At 38.5% G+C, this 13,086-nt stretch overlaps 1 long non-coding RNA gene across 1 annotated transcript; it reads left to right on the top strand.

The window, feature by feature from the left end:
• Window positions 1-7,221: 7,221 nt before the first annotated feature.
• On the top strand, window positions 7,222-8,161 carry LOC127370509 (uncharacterized). Its single transcript, XR_007886242.1, has 2 exons — window positions 7,222-7,345; window positions 7,591-8,161. It is a non-coding gene; the product is annotated as an uncharacterized LOC127370509 (long non-coding RNA).
• The last annotated feature ends 4,925 nt before the right edge of the window (window positions 8,162-13,086 follow it).

A 13,086-nucleotide genomic window follows, 5' to 3' on the forward strand; every position in this document is an offset into this window, starting at 1 on the left:
GTTTCTTTTGGGAGTAATGGCTTCTTCCTGCTTCTTCCTGCTTCTTCCTGCTTCTTACTCGTGTCACTGTGGATAATGACACACTCTTTCCAGCTTCAGCCAGCATCTTCACAAGGTCTTTTGCTTTTGTTCTTGGGTTGATATGCACATTTTGGACCAAAGCACGCTCAACTCTGGGACACAGAACCCCTCTCCTTCCTGAGCGGTATGATGGCTGGACATTCCCATGGTGTTTATACTTGAGTATAATTGTTTGAACAGATGAACGTGGCACCTTCAGGCATCTTTCTTTTGACTTTCCCATGATGTTACACAAAGAAGCAGTGTGTTTCAGGTGTGCCTTAAAATACATCCACAGGTGTGTCTCTAATTAACTCAAATGTTGTCAATAAACAGAAGAATCAGAAGCTTCCAAAGACATGACATCATCATCTGGGCTTTCCCAAATTTTTTAAAGGCATAGTAATCTTAGTGTATGTAAACTTCTGACTTTGAAGAAAGTAATAAAAAATTGTCCTTTTCTCATTATTCTGGCATTTAGCAAATATAAATAATTTTGGTAATCCTAATGGACCTAAAACAGGAAAGGTGATTGTCTGATTTCATGTCAGACAGTGAGAAAAAAAAAGCGTATTTCTAACTTCTGGTTTCAACTGTAAATGTGCTTAGTGCTGTGACCTGCGGACATCTCCAAAGGAGATCATGCATTAATGACACTCACCTGAGAAACAAATCATCATTAAGAAAATATTAACTAATGAAGTAGTGGTTCTGCTGGGTGGCTTAATTGTTAAATACCTTTCAGTGGGACTGGAGTACCCTAGAGTCAGTTAGAATTCACCCTGCTTAAGTCTTTACCAGCTTCAAAGGTTTAACCTTTCTATGTCAAGATTTCAACAAATCCCTGCAAATAAATCTCTTCTTCATGAAGGTTAAATATTAGGTTATATCAGTTGTTGTTCAAACTTGTGCAGAGGTGAATTAATTTAACTTCATGGTCCACTTTTGAGGCTGTAGTTAGAGGTGCTGTTAAGCTGTATTGCATAATACTGATATTCTGTCTACATTGGTGGCTACCAATCTTTTTTAAGTTTTGACACCCTAAATGTGACTCTTTCACAGGATATGGCCTTAGTGAAGCCAAGAAAGTGTTAAATTGTTTAATTTGGAGAGTTTTTGGAAGTCTGAAGAGATGAAAATATCTACATAAGGAAAAATAATCAATATTTATATAAGAATTCTGCCCTACAATATTGATTATTTTTCCTTGTGTACACACACACACACACACACACACACACACACACACACACACCCATGTATATATATATATATATATATATATATATATATATATATATATATAGGTATCCCCTTTGGGTGCTTACAATCCCCAAGATAGTAATCACTGTTATTTCAGTAAATAAAGCATAAACAAAGAAAGATAAGATCAAGCAATGAAGACCATGTGGTCCAGTTGGGAGGCTTGTTAGTTACATAAATACCCTGTGGATCACACATACCCTCCTAGAGGGGAGAAAACATATAAAAACCTTTCAGTAGGACACAATACACTTTAAGGGCACCATAGACTACAGCCTCCAAAATGACCATAAAAAATTCAACAACAAAATGCATTATGTTATAACCTTGATGAAGGTATGATTTGATGATGTATGAAGTCATTTTGAAACTCTAAAACTGCCCTTTGATGAGAGTATGTTCGCCTTTAACTCTGTGTTGCCCTGCAATGGTAATGGTAAGTGGTTATGTTTCCCACCCTGTGGGCTACTGCATTCTGGGATACGGTCAATTCCTTCAAAACCCAAGAGACCATAAGTAAGAAGTACAGATGGTGGATGGATACACAGTATATCAACAACAAGATGAGTAAATGTTTTCTTTTTCAGAGACTGAAGAAACCATGTGTGTGTTATGTTGAACTCAAGCGAGAGTGCTACAGAAAACAGAGATTATCATAAATGCTTTCACACCTGTGGGCTTGTTTATCACACATACACACAGAGCGATGGATCACACATACCAATGGATGATTAATCCCTCCTTATTGATGTGTCCTATAATGAGCTTTTTCAATCCCCTCCCTCCCTGGGGAACGCAGTCTTGCATCAGCTAATTAATGAGCACACAGGGGAATTTAGGTCACGAGGAGGGCTGGGGAGAAGAGAACGAGAAGGGAATAAGTGGCACTGGCCTCGATCGATACATCACGCAGAGGAAAGCGGAGGGCCCAAAAATGAGGTGAATGAGTACGGGCTTCCAGGATATTAGAGTCTTTTGACAGAAAGACAAGGTTGACAGTGAACAAGAGGTGCCACAGTGCAGGTGTGTTGGCGGACAATGACCCCACTCTGGGCTAAATTACTGTGACAGGCAGCAAGAGATTTGGAGAGCCATTTATGGAAAAAATGTGGCAGGGGAAGGGAGAAACAAGGGGAAGTCTCTGCCCTTAAACAGACGGACAGTTTGATTTATAGAAGGTCATATGAAGCAGTCCAGAGCCACATACATACATGCACTATATCTCTCCCTTTCCATCCATACAGTGCTGCTCTTTTCCCTACCTCCCTCTGGTTTAATCGTCTCTGATTCTTCTTCCCCTGCCTACAGGCTTTTGGAAAATGGGGACAAAAAGGACTTAAACAGGTAAGTGGGTCACACTTTTTGTTGCTGTAGTGAAAGCACCTCTGTGACGTGTGAATACAAAAATAGAGTGTCAACACACAGATAGGTCCCCTTGCAAAAATGCATTTGCACTACCTACTGAAGCTAAAACAATTCCCAAATAACATTTACCTTAAAGTCATTACATGAAGGTGATGAATTAATTAATTTAAACTGAACTGAATTGAATATAATATGTAACATAGGAGTCAATTCATCCACTTACAATTTTCCAATTAACTTCAACAATTTTTAAAAACCCAATTTAACAAATTAAAAAATAGAATTGTTTTTAGCCATAGTGGCATGACTCTAGTAATAGATTAGATTAAATTATCATAACATTTTATAGATTATTGGTCTCAAATTCTGTACAACAATTCATGGACCCCAGAGGATGAATCCTACTGACTTTGGTAATATCTCAACAACTATTGGCTGGACTACAATGACATTTGGAGGATATCCATGGTGCTGAGATGAGGAATCTTAATCACTTTTTACCACCAGCAGGTATTCAGTTTAAATAACTCAACATCAAGATCGATTGGCAATAAAACAGACATTCATGGTCCCCTGAGGATAAAACATCAGCATGTTAGCATTGTCATTGTGAGCATGTTATCATACTGATGTTATTTAGACCTCAAACCAATGCTGTCCCTGAGTTCATGCTAGCATGTAGACAGTTAACTAAACAATTACTCCAAAAAATCAATAGATTAATCAATAATGTAAATAAGAATTACTTGGTCATATAATTGATCTCCAACAACTCACTGCAATTACTTACTTTCTCTATGTCCCACTGCAGCTATTCAGTTATCACTGTGCTGAGACAGATACAAGCAATCATCAGGACATATATATCCATAAATTATTTGGAGTTGCTGGGGAACAATTCTATGCATACATAAGACACAAATAAAACTCTTCACACTGAAGTACCATTCCCAGTTCTTCTTTTGTTCTGCATGAATATGCCCACACCTAACCTACCTGAATGTTTGCATTTTCTAATGAAATTAAAGAAGAATTAGGAGGGAGAAAGCTGTGATAGAATATTTTTAGTCCTAACAAAAAGGATGCAGATTCAGGTTGGACTACTCTTGGGATTCTCCACTAAAGTACGTGATTCATTTCTGACTGATTTCAAGTGGAGGCCTCACAGCTGAAATAATTCTGATGTAGTGACTTCTCTTCACTACCCTCGAGTTCAGAGCTCTGTCAGCCTGCAGCTACCACTTGTGTAAACCTTTCCCTCTCAATGTGACTGCTCCATCCATAACATGAGACATGTGCTTTGTTCCAGCTCAGAAGCAGCAGCCTATGCCAACATGTTCCCTTCTTAGTGAAAAGCTCTTGATAGATGTGATTCTCCTAACTGCAGCACCAAGCCTCATTTGATGTAAAATTGTGTCCACGGTTGCAGAGTAATTTCTGTCTGAGTAGTGTTTTATTGCACATAATCTGTTTGGTATGTATACATGCATGTGTTTGATGTTCCTGTTTGCAGTTCTGCACAGATTGAATGTTTTCAAGAAGATTTGTTTTTTGTTTTTTGTCAGCAGCTGCATACATTAGTGGTGTAGATATATCTATTCACTAGAATAAAGTGACTGCAACTGCAAATGAGAGAATTAAAACAGAATGTTAAAAACTATTTTGAAATCATTCCTGCTGAGGGTGGAGCAAAAGGTGCAGTGACCCCGTAGAAAACATTTTCACATGGGACGTCTAATTGCTTTAATTTACCTCCCTGCTTTTCTTACCTCGCTGTAAAAAACACTGCAAGAAAAAGAGCAAAGAGAAACAGGCCAAAGGAGATGGCTCCAGATTAATCAGATGGTTAAAGAAAAACTAAATAACACTACAGACATATATGTACATAAAGTAGATCTGACATTTGGTTAAAGCATGTGCTATTAAACTGTATCTCAGTGTGATGAGTACTCATGACTTAAATTGAAATTATTAATTGATTACTAAATCAACAGGGAATTAATCAAGAACAAGTTAAGTTAAGATAATCGATCAATCAGTTATGTGTGAGAATTTACTTTTTTAAAATTAAATTCAATATAGTTTTTTATTGACTTTAAATAAAATGTGTATCTTTTGCAAGTGCTGGTCAGACAAGATGCAATTTGAAGATGCCATACACCATGGACTCTGGGAACTTAATTTTTCACATTTTCATACAGACTAAATGGTTAATCAATAATGAAAATAAGATGGAATTTCACTACAAACATTGTAGTAAAGCCAGAACTCACACTAAATCTTTAAGCAGAATTATAGTGTGCAAAAGCAGAATGAAGCTTGACTCTCACTGTAAGTAGGTACCTTAAAATTCCCAACAATAATCAGGGTTGGTTGAGTCATGTACAGAAACTAAATGCCAAGATTTGCTTTGTGTCAGAGATGAAAGCTCCAATAGAGGACAAAGTAATTTTTCACAAAAACCTACAGCTTGCTTTGTCAGCTCTGGGCTCAGTGGGTTGAGGGTCCAGTAATTTAAGGTTTTCCGTTATCTCTAGATTTTTTTCTTTCCTTTTTTGTCTAAGTTTCCATCTCTCTCAGCGTCAGTCAGTTGATCACTGCCGCAGGCCTGTACAGGATGGGGTGATAAGAAGAAAATGAGATTGTCTGTTCTACCAGTACCGACACTATCAACATGACGCTGCTGCTTCCAGGGTTGTTTTTTTTAGCAGTTTTTCTAGTATGTAGGGCCACTGAGGTGATGATTCATATTTTAGTTTACATAACAGACATTTTACCTTTCAGACATAAAGGCGATGCTTATACATTTACAGCAAATGTGATGGAGCACTTCAGTGTTAACAGCCTCCTGCATACACGACCGGATCACTCAAGTAAACAGAATTCAATCTATGCACGACTGAGCTGTTCTCATATACAGTACACCACTTAAACACCTTCACACTACTGAAAAAGAGCAGTTGAAACACTTATGCGCACACTACTGAAACACTTACATTGTCAACTACCACCGATTACCTGATATCCAACGACAAAATGCTGAAATACGTGTGAAATTGCAGCCCACCCATGAACATTTTATTGTTGAAAGAGAGAAAATTAGTTAATTTGCAACCAGGGAAACAGTACATGAGGAAGTGACAAACAAGAAGAAAACATTTTTCCACCACACGGTTTCTGCACTGGCTGTTATCACAGGACAAGGAAAGGTGTTTTGAGAAACAGTCTGAAGGAAAATGTGAATAATTTAAATAAAAAATAGTCAAAACCAAAATTGAATATAATATTTCTAGCTTTAATATTTATATTTTGTGAAGGTGAATTCTGTTCTGACTGATATATTCTTTGGGTTCTCACTCTCTATGAGTCTCCTACAATCTCCACACCAAACTCATATAAATGTATATTGAAAACAGTCTTTATTAAGTAATAGAAAGACTTTAGAAGCCCTCTCTTTTCCTCCTCTTAATGTTAACTTTATTGTATGGCCAGATTCTCACAAATCAAATCTTATCAAATTTCAGGCTTGCAATAAAAAAAAATCTCACTATGTATAAGTTACATACATTAAACAACACAAACTTCAAGCTCTCTGGCTGCAGTGCTGAAGCCTAAGTTGTTGCTGTCATTGCATTAAGTTTATTTATTTATATAAGTTAAAATTGCAAACAAACACTTGCCTTAGAGGTCTCCTGTTACAGTCAGAAAGACAAATTAATTCCACTGCAATTGTGGAAAGTACTATCTATCTAATAAGTCAGTTATTATCTCTTATTATTGTATTTGTGCAGAAGGGTGTTAAAGGTCCAGTCTATTTGCAGAATTGATGAATTGGTTATGTTTTCATTACCTTAGAATGAGTTGTTTTATCTACAGAGGATGAGGATCCTCTTATATGGGGACCACCATGTTGGACTGCCATGTTTCTACAGTAGCCCAGAATGCATTTGCTGACTACACCAAGACCAAAAACTACTGGCACTTCTACTGTTAGGTTGTGAAGTTGAACTACAATCCATACAAGAGAACAAACCAGTGTTATTTACTGAAATCTAAGCAGAATGGCAAGCCTAAATAAATCTAACTGTCCCTTGAGCAGCTTTCAGACCTCACTGAAACAAATTCAAGACAAATAATCAACTTTCTACTTAGATATAGTAGAAAACGGGAAAGTACAAGAGGCACTAATGTTGCCAGCTGAAAATAAAATCATAACTTGAACTGGCAGCTTATGTGGGTCTGCATATGAGTCTGCAGAACCCCAGTAAGAATATACCTACAGATCTATGTGTGGGAGTGCAGATACTGTGTGCTGCGTACTGTGTAATACCTTAACAGACACACAGCATCGGAGGTCAGGATGAAAACAAAGATGGAGTCACAGCTGCCGGTTGATCCAGCATAAGGTCTGGGCAGAGCTGCTGCTTCTTCTTTTAGCTCTCTGCCAGGCTAATAATAACCTGCTAACGCTGCTGATTGGGAACACGAGGTGAGAGCACCTCGCTGTCCAAATACGTCACTGGGGTTTGCAGCTGCTGAAAGAAGAATAACTTTTTCCCCAGATAGAAACAGGGTCATGGGTTTTTGAACACGCACAACAGAAAGATTCCCACATACCTACCAGAGCCTGAAAAGAGCAAATATGGGATGCAGTGACGTGAGTAATGTATTTTTACACCAGGCTTCTTCAGATTATGGTCAGCTGTATGTATGTTGGAAAAGGTTCTAGATCAATTTAAAACAGATCTGATTATTTTTAGCATAATAGCTCACAACTGTAGAGGTGGAAATAAAATGTTTTCAGAACTTTAACCTCATTGCCAGTTTGGTTGGGTGGTTACAGACATTATACAGTGATGTAATCAGTTGTTTTATTTATTTTTAATTCATATTTTTTTACAGTAAGTCTCAGATTTCTAGGCCAAGAAACAAGAGTCTCCAATTAGAGTCCCTAATCCACCTGACTTTGAGAAGAAACCCACAGAAATATGGAAGGAAACACCAAACATGCCAAGATGCCACCTGTGTATGAAAATATCAGTATATGAAACTTTAGAATCCAGTCTGCCGTTTCTGTTGCCAGACCTCATAAAAAAAGATGGGAGCTGTGATTTCAAGAAAATCTTCACGTGCAGCAGCGGAAAGCAGGGAGAAACCTTAGTGAATGACAAAGAGGATATTTGAAAAGAAACAGGAACTTGTAATGCAAAATTACCTTAAGATGCAGTTCCGTATGTTCATGCTGGTTTTATTAAAGTCTCTCAGAAAGTGTTTTTCCATTAGAGGGATTAGAGGTCTCATTTCTTCTAATGTGTATTTTTGTAGCAATTTCAAAAGTAATTGTTCTATTAGGAATATATAAAGACTAAAAATGTCACCAATATTACATCAAGGTTTTCTACAGACCATGTTTCAGTGTGTATGAATGACCAAATGTTCTGTTAGCCAATAAATACTTCACTTCTCGCTGTCATCAACATGTACTGTAACATTGTCCTTCGCCTTGAAACCGCTGTGTGTTTAAGTGTGTGTATATCAGTGTCAGGGTCTAACGGAGTGCACAGTCTGTCAGCACCAGGGTCTCCCATAGCTCGCTCACCCCACCCCCTGAGCCCAGCTCTCCACCAGCTGACCACCCATTTATCACTTTCTTCTCTCGAGCTTCACTCGCCTGTCTGTTCGACTCTGTGCTGGATGGGCTGTCACCGCCAGCTCCTTCCCTCCATGTTTCATTTCTGTATGTACAGAAGGCTCAGTCCTCACTGGATTTCACTCTCCTTCCTTCTTTGGAGGTCCATCAGTGAAAACATCTCCCCATTCAGTCTCTTTTTGATCTTATTCATTCATAGCTTTCCGATCCAGGCCTCCTTTTTACCACCTCCTCCCCTTTTCATCTGTACCTGTCTGCCTCTCCCCTTTATCATTTCTCTTGCTGCCTATGCCTTCCTCTGATTTTTGTTTTCGTTGCAGGAAACCCCCTCCTCCTCCTACGGTACATTGTGTCTCTCTCTCATTGTTTGCCAACCCACGGAGATCTGAGGCGTTTTGGCAGGGCTGCCCTCAGAGGCATTAGGCCACAGTGAGTGAGAAACCAAGTCAGAAAGAAATGACCTTTTCCCAGCCGAGCAGTGAGACAGAGCAGAGAGCTGGGAAGCAAAGGGTTTTAATCAGATCAATGTGCCCTTTGTCATCTCGCTGTCTGCCCTGTCAGTCTGTGTATCTGTCTGCCCATTTGTTGTCTGTTTGTTCCTCAGTATCTATTTTCTGTGTGTCATCAATCTATCTGTCTAACTATCTATCTGCCTGTCTTTCAATCTGCTTGATCTGGTTTGCCTGTGAAACCACAGACCTATGAACATAAAAGCTCGAGACATTCATTTACTCTACACTATGCAGTGCCCAACCAATGCTTAATATTTGAAGCAGATTCCTAAATATAACAAGATATAAGCTGATATTTTTCAGTTGGGCTCTACTGTACATAGATGTTTATAATTATCAGGTCTTGGCCTAAGTAATAATTCAATATTGGTGTAACCACCTTTATCAGTATCCTGTTATACCTGTAAAAGTGTATATATGTTTTCATTCTACAACTTTTTATTGTCTAAAATAGGTATTTTGAGAAAGCTGTAATTACCAAGACTTGGAGTCTCTGGTGCTTTGAGCTTAATGCTTATGTCAGAATGCTCAAATTAATAATGCTAGCACGCTGATGTGAAGCAGGTGTAATATTTACCATGTTCACCATAGTTAAGCATAATAGCATGCTAACATTTGCTAGTTAGCACCAAGCAAAAAAAAAAAATTTTGACCTGATGATGGCCCAAGATGAGTTAAGTGGTATGTGCAACATCCATTGGTTGATTCAAAGAACAAGCAGTTTTTATTTTAAATATGCTGTATGACTAGTTTAATCTCATTAGTAACATGGAACACAGTTTGTTGCTTTGAAAAATGTTAGCTTATTTTAATTATGGCAAATGTATCCATAATCACAAACAAAATAATCGAGTAATGGATCCAGCTATGCAAGAAGTGAGTTTATACCCTTTGTGCGTTTCCATCTGTTTTTCAATCCCTATGTCACTTCATACATCATAGTCTATATGTTTGCCTGTTTGGGTCTATGAATCTGCTTGTTAGTTTACCAATCTCCACTCTACTTCTGATTTTCTTCATATCTGTCAGGACAGCTGGCAGTCTCTCCAGCTGTCTCTCCCTCTGTCTGCTTGTGCAGAGAGGAGAGCTGTAGCACAGGACAGACAGATGCTTTTTGGCACTTTGGCTTCACATTCAGCTTCATCATGATGTCCCTGGAGCTACAGTAAATCACTAGCCTCCCTGCAAAGGACACACTGTTCCTGGTGTTTTTTGGTATGCACCAACAGAGTTCTCAGGATAAGCAGCAGTGTGTTTGAGAGCGTGAGAAGGATATCTATTGTCAGCTGGTGACATCATTGAGCTTCAGTTTTACAACCTTAGCATTACCCTCTCCTTCTCTCTTTCACATACACACTAGAAGTAAATGAATGAATCAGGCAAGGACACGTCTGGGTAAAAAGAGACAAACAGGCCTCCATAATTCATCATTCAGCCTCTGGGAGGACAGCCAGCACTGGCTACAGTTACTCATTCATCTGCAGTGTAACAATGCTATAGTAGAGGCCCCATTCACTCTGGGCAAAGCTTATACCCAGTGGACGCTTCCCAAAGAACCTCTGAAATTTGTTTACATTCTAATACCTGCTAACTCTACAGGAGTTACAGTAGAGGGCGTCCCACTGGGGCTAACACGCGATCTGACATCTGCAAATAATACATTAATTCTCTTGTAGTCAAAAATATTTACAAAATAATACAACTTTGTATGGTGATTATTTTGAAGATTTATATGATGCAAACACACACGAAGAACATCATTTTCATTGCTTGGCAAAGGAGTAGCTATTACTTTTTTTTTTTTTTTTTTTTTTACAGCTTAGTGAAGTTGCATTGTAAGTGCCCTCTTGAGGCACACAGCTTGATACCTCTCAAGGGGACTTCAAGTGCTCTGTTATTGTCTTGAGGTAATGCCATTTAGTGAGAACCATTTTTTTAAAATCTTCCTGTCGGTGCATTCAAGAAAAACATCAAAGATTTTAGATTTGGCTGCCAAACAGCAACTTTTCTACTGAAGGAAACAACCAGATTCACATTATAATTTTCTCAGACTCAGAGGTTTTCCAAAATCATAACTCCTTAAAGCTTTTGTGCAGCCCACTCTCAAATGTCAGATGTCTAAATCGTTTTCTGCTTATTTTATGGCTATATTGCTGAAAAAATACTGACCGTAAATAGTATAAAAAATGGGGTTTGATTTCATGACAATTTTACAGATTATAACTTTAAATAAACAATTCTTCTTATGCAATCTATAGACATTTTTCTAACTGTTGCTCAAATCTACGCACAAACCCAGGAAGGCAATATCCAGCTACAAAGTGAAACAGTTCAGTCCCTCTTTCACCTGCCACCTTGACCATGAGTCTTATCAGCTGCTCCTGCAGATGCTGCACCAACCTGTGTCCCCTTTTTCCATTACACATAACCTTTCTGCTTCTCCACTTTTATTTCCATTTCTTCCAATCTGTCCCACTTTCCTCTCTCCAACCCTCCTCAATTTAACACCTTCTTCCCTCAGCTTTCTTCATCTCTCTAACCAGCCTCCCCTTCACCTCTCAGAGAATCAAACCACTGCTCCTCAGCCAACCAGAGAGAGCAGGAATCTATTAAGCACCATAGTGGAAATATGTCATCTGGGAGCCGATGTTACGAGCGATTTAGTGGGGAGGGAAGGGTGTAGAAGAGGAGCAATGGAAGAGGGGAGGTATGCTGCAGTACCAAGGTGAGACAAGGTGGGGATAGGCATGGGTGTCACGTACGGAGAAGGCCTTCCCTCTTCTCTCTCTCTCTCTCTCTCTCTCTCTCTCTCTCTCTCTCTCTCTCTCTCTCACTTACACACTTACACACACACACACACACACATAAACACACTGCGGTTGAACCTTAAGAGCCGACACGAATGTCATTAGTCTCAAAGGTGGTTCTAGACCAGTAATGAGATTGGAGGACTGCCCTGTTAGAGTTATGTCACCCTTAACAACACTGTAAATTCACCTGCTTACACTGCAGTGGGCAAACGCACATGACAACTCATCTCCTGCCATGTCTGAGTTGATTTTTTCAATTTTCTTAGACTTGATTTTTATGCTTCCAAAGCAGTCATAGCCGTGTCATAGTATGTTTTCAGGTTGTCCGTCTGTCTGTAGCCTACATCTGTCTGTCCAATTTTTGTGAACGCGATATCTCAACAACGCTTTGATGGAATTTGGCTCACTTGGAGTCCACTTTGACTCAAGGATGAACTGATTAGATTTTGGTGGTCAAAGGTCAAGGTTACTGCGACCTCACAAAAAATATTTTAGCTCATTACTCAAGAACTGATGAGGTAATTATGAGAAAAATACCCACAGATGTTTAATGGAATACTATAAGGAAGTAATGACATACTGTGACGTCAATGTCCTGAAAAAAATCTTTTTTTTGGCCATTATTCAACAGCATAACTCAGGAAGAGAAGAGCAGATTGTGACTACATTTCACAGTATGTTCTTTCATCTTGTCAAGTACATGTGTACCTGTTTAGCCAAATATACATCCATGATAATCCTTCATTAATCACTTCAAACATGTATATTCACAGGAATCATACAAATGTACCATCAATATAGTGATAACTTCCATTTAGCCAAAAAATACACTTTACACCTGTTATTCAATTTACTACATATAAGTCTGGACCAGGTCCGGACAGACAAGGATGTAAATTGTAACTGCAACTATTCTGAATAAGATGATCGTTGTCAAACAAGTCACCAATAAAGCCACTTAGAAGGTCTATAATCTGTCAAATTCTCACTCGTCAAAATCATTTTTAGAATTCTTAAACATTTATATAACAAATTGTTGCTTTATCCTCTGATACAAGCAGCTGTGTCTGAAAGGGGTTAAGTGATACACTGAATATTACGCACTGCAGAGCTTCACATAAAGGTACACCCAAATGATGACACTTATAGATGTACAGTACATGAGCCACATACATATAATTATATGATACATGTAATATATGCAATTTTATTTCCATGATGTACCTATTTTGTTCCATTTAGCCACTGAGAAATAAATGATTTGAACTTGAAATGCATTATTCCATATGCTCACATAATTGCATACATTTACACAAGAAACTACATTTAACCAAGCACTATATCTGTGTGAGTTAACACCCTCTGCTGTCAGAGAGCCCTGCAGAGGAAGATGTGATTGTTTGACCTTATAGCTGAAGGAGCTCTG

The sequence above is a fragment of the Dicentrarchus labrax genome, unplaced genomic scaffold (genome assembly GCF_905237075.1).
Source record: "Dicentrarchus labrax unplaced genomic scaffold, dlabrax2021, whole genome shotgun sequence".
NCBI classification, from domain to species: domain Eukaryota; kingdom Metazoa; phylum Chordata; class Actinopteri; family Moronidae; genus Dicentrarchus; species Dicentrarchus labrax.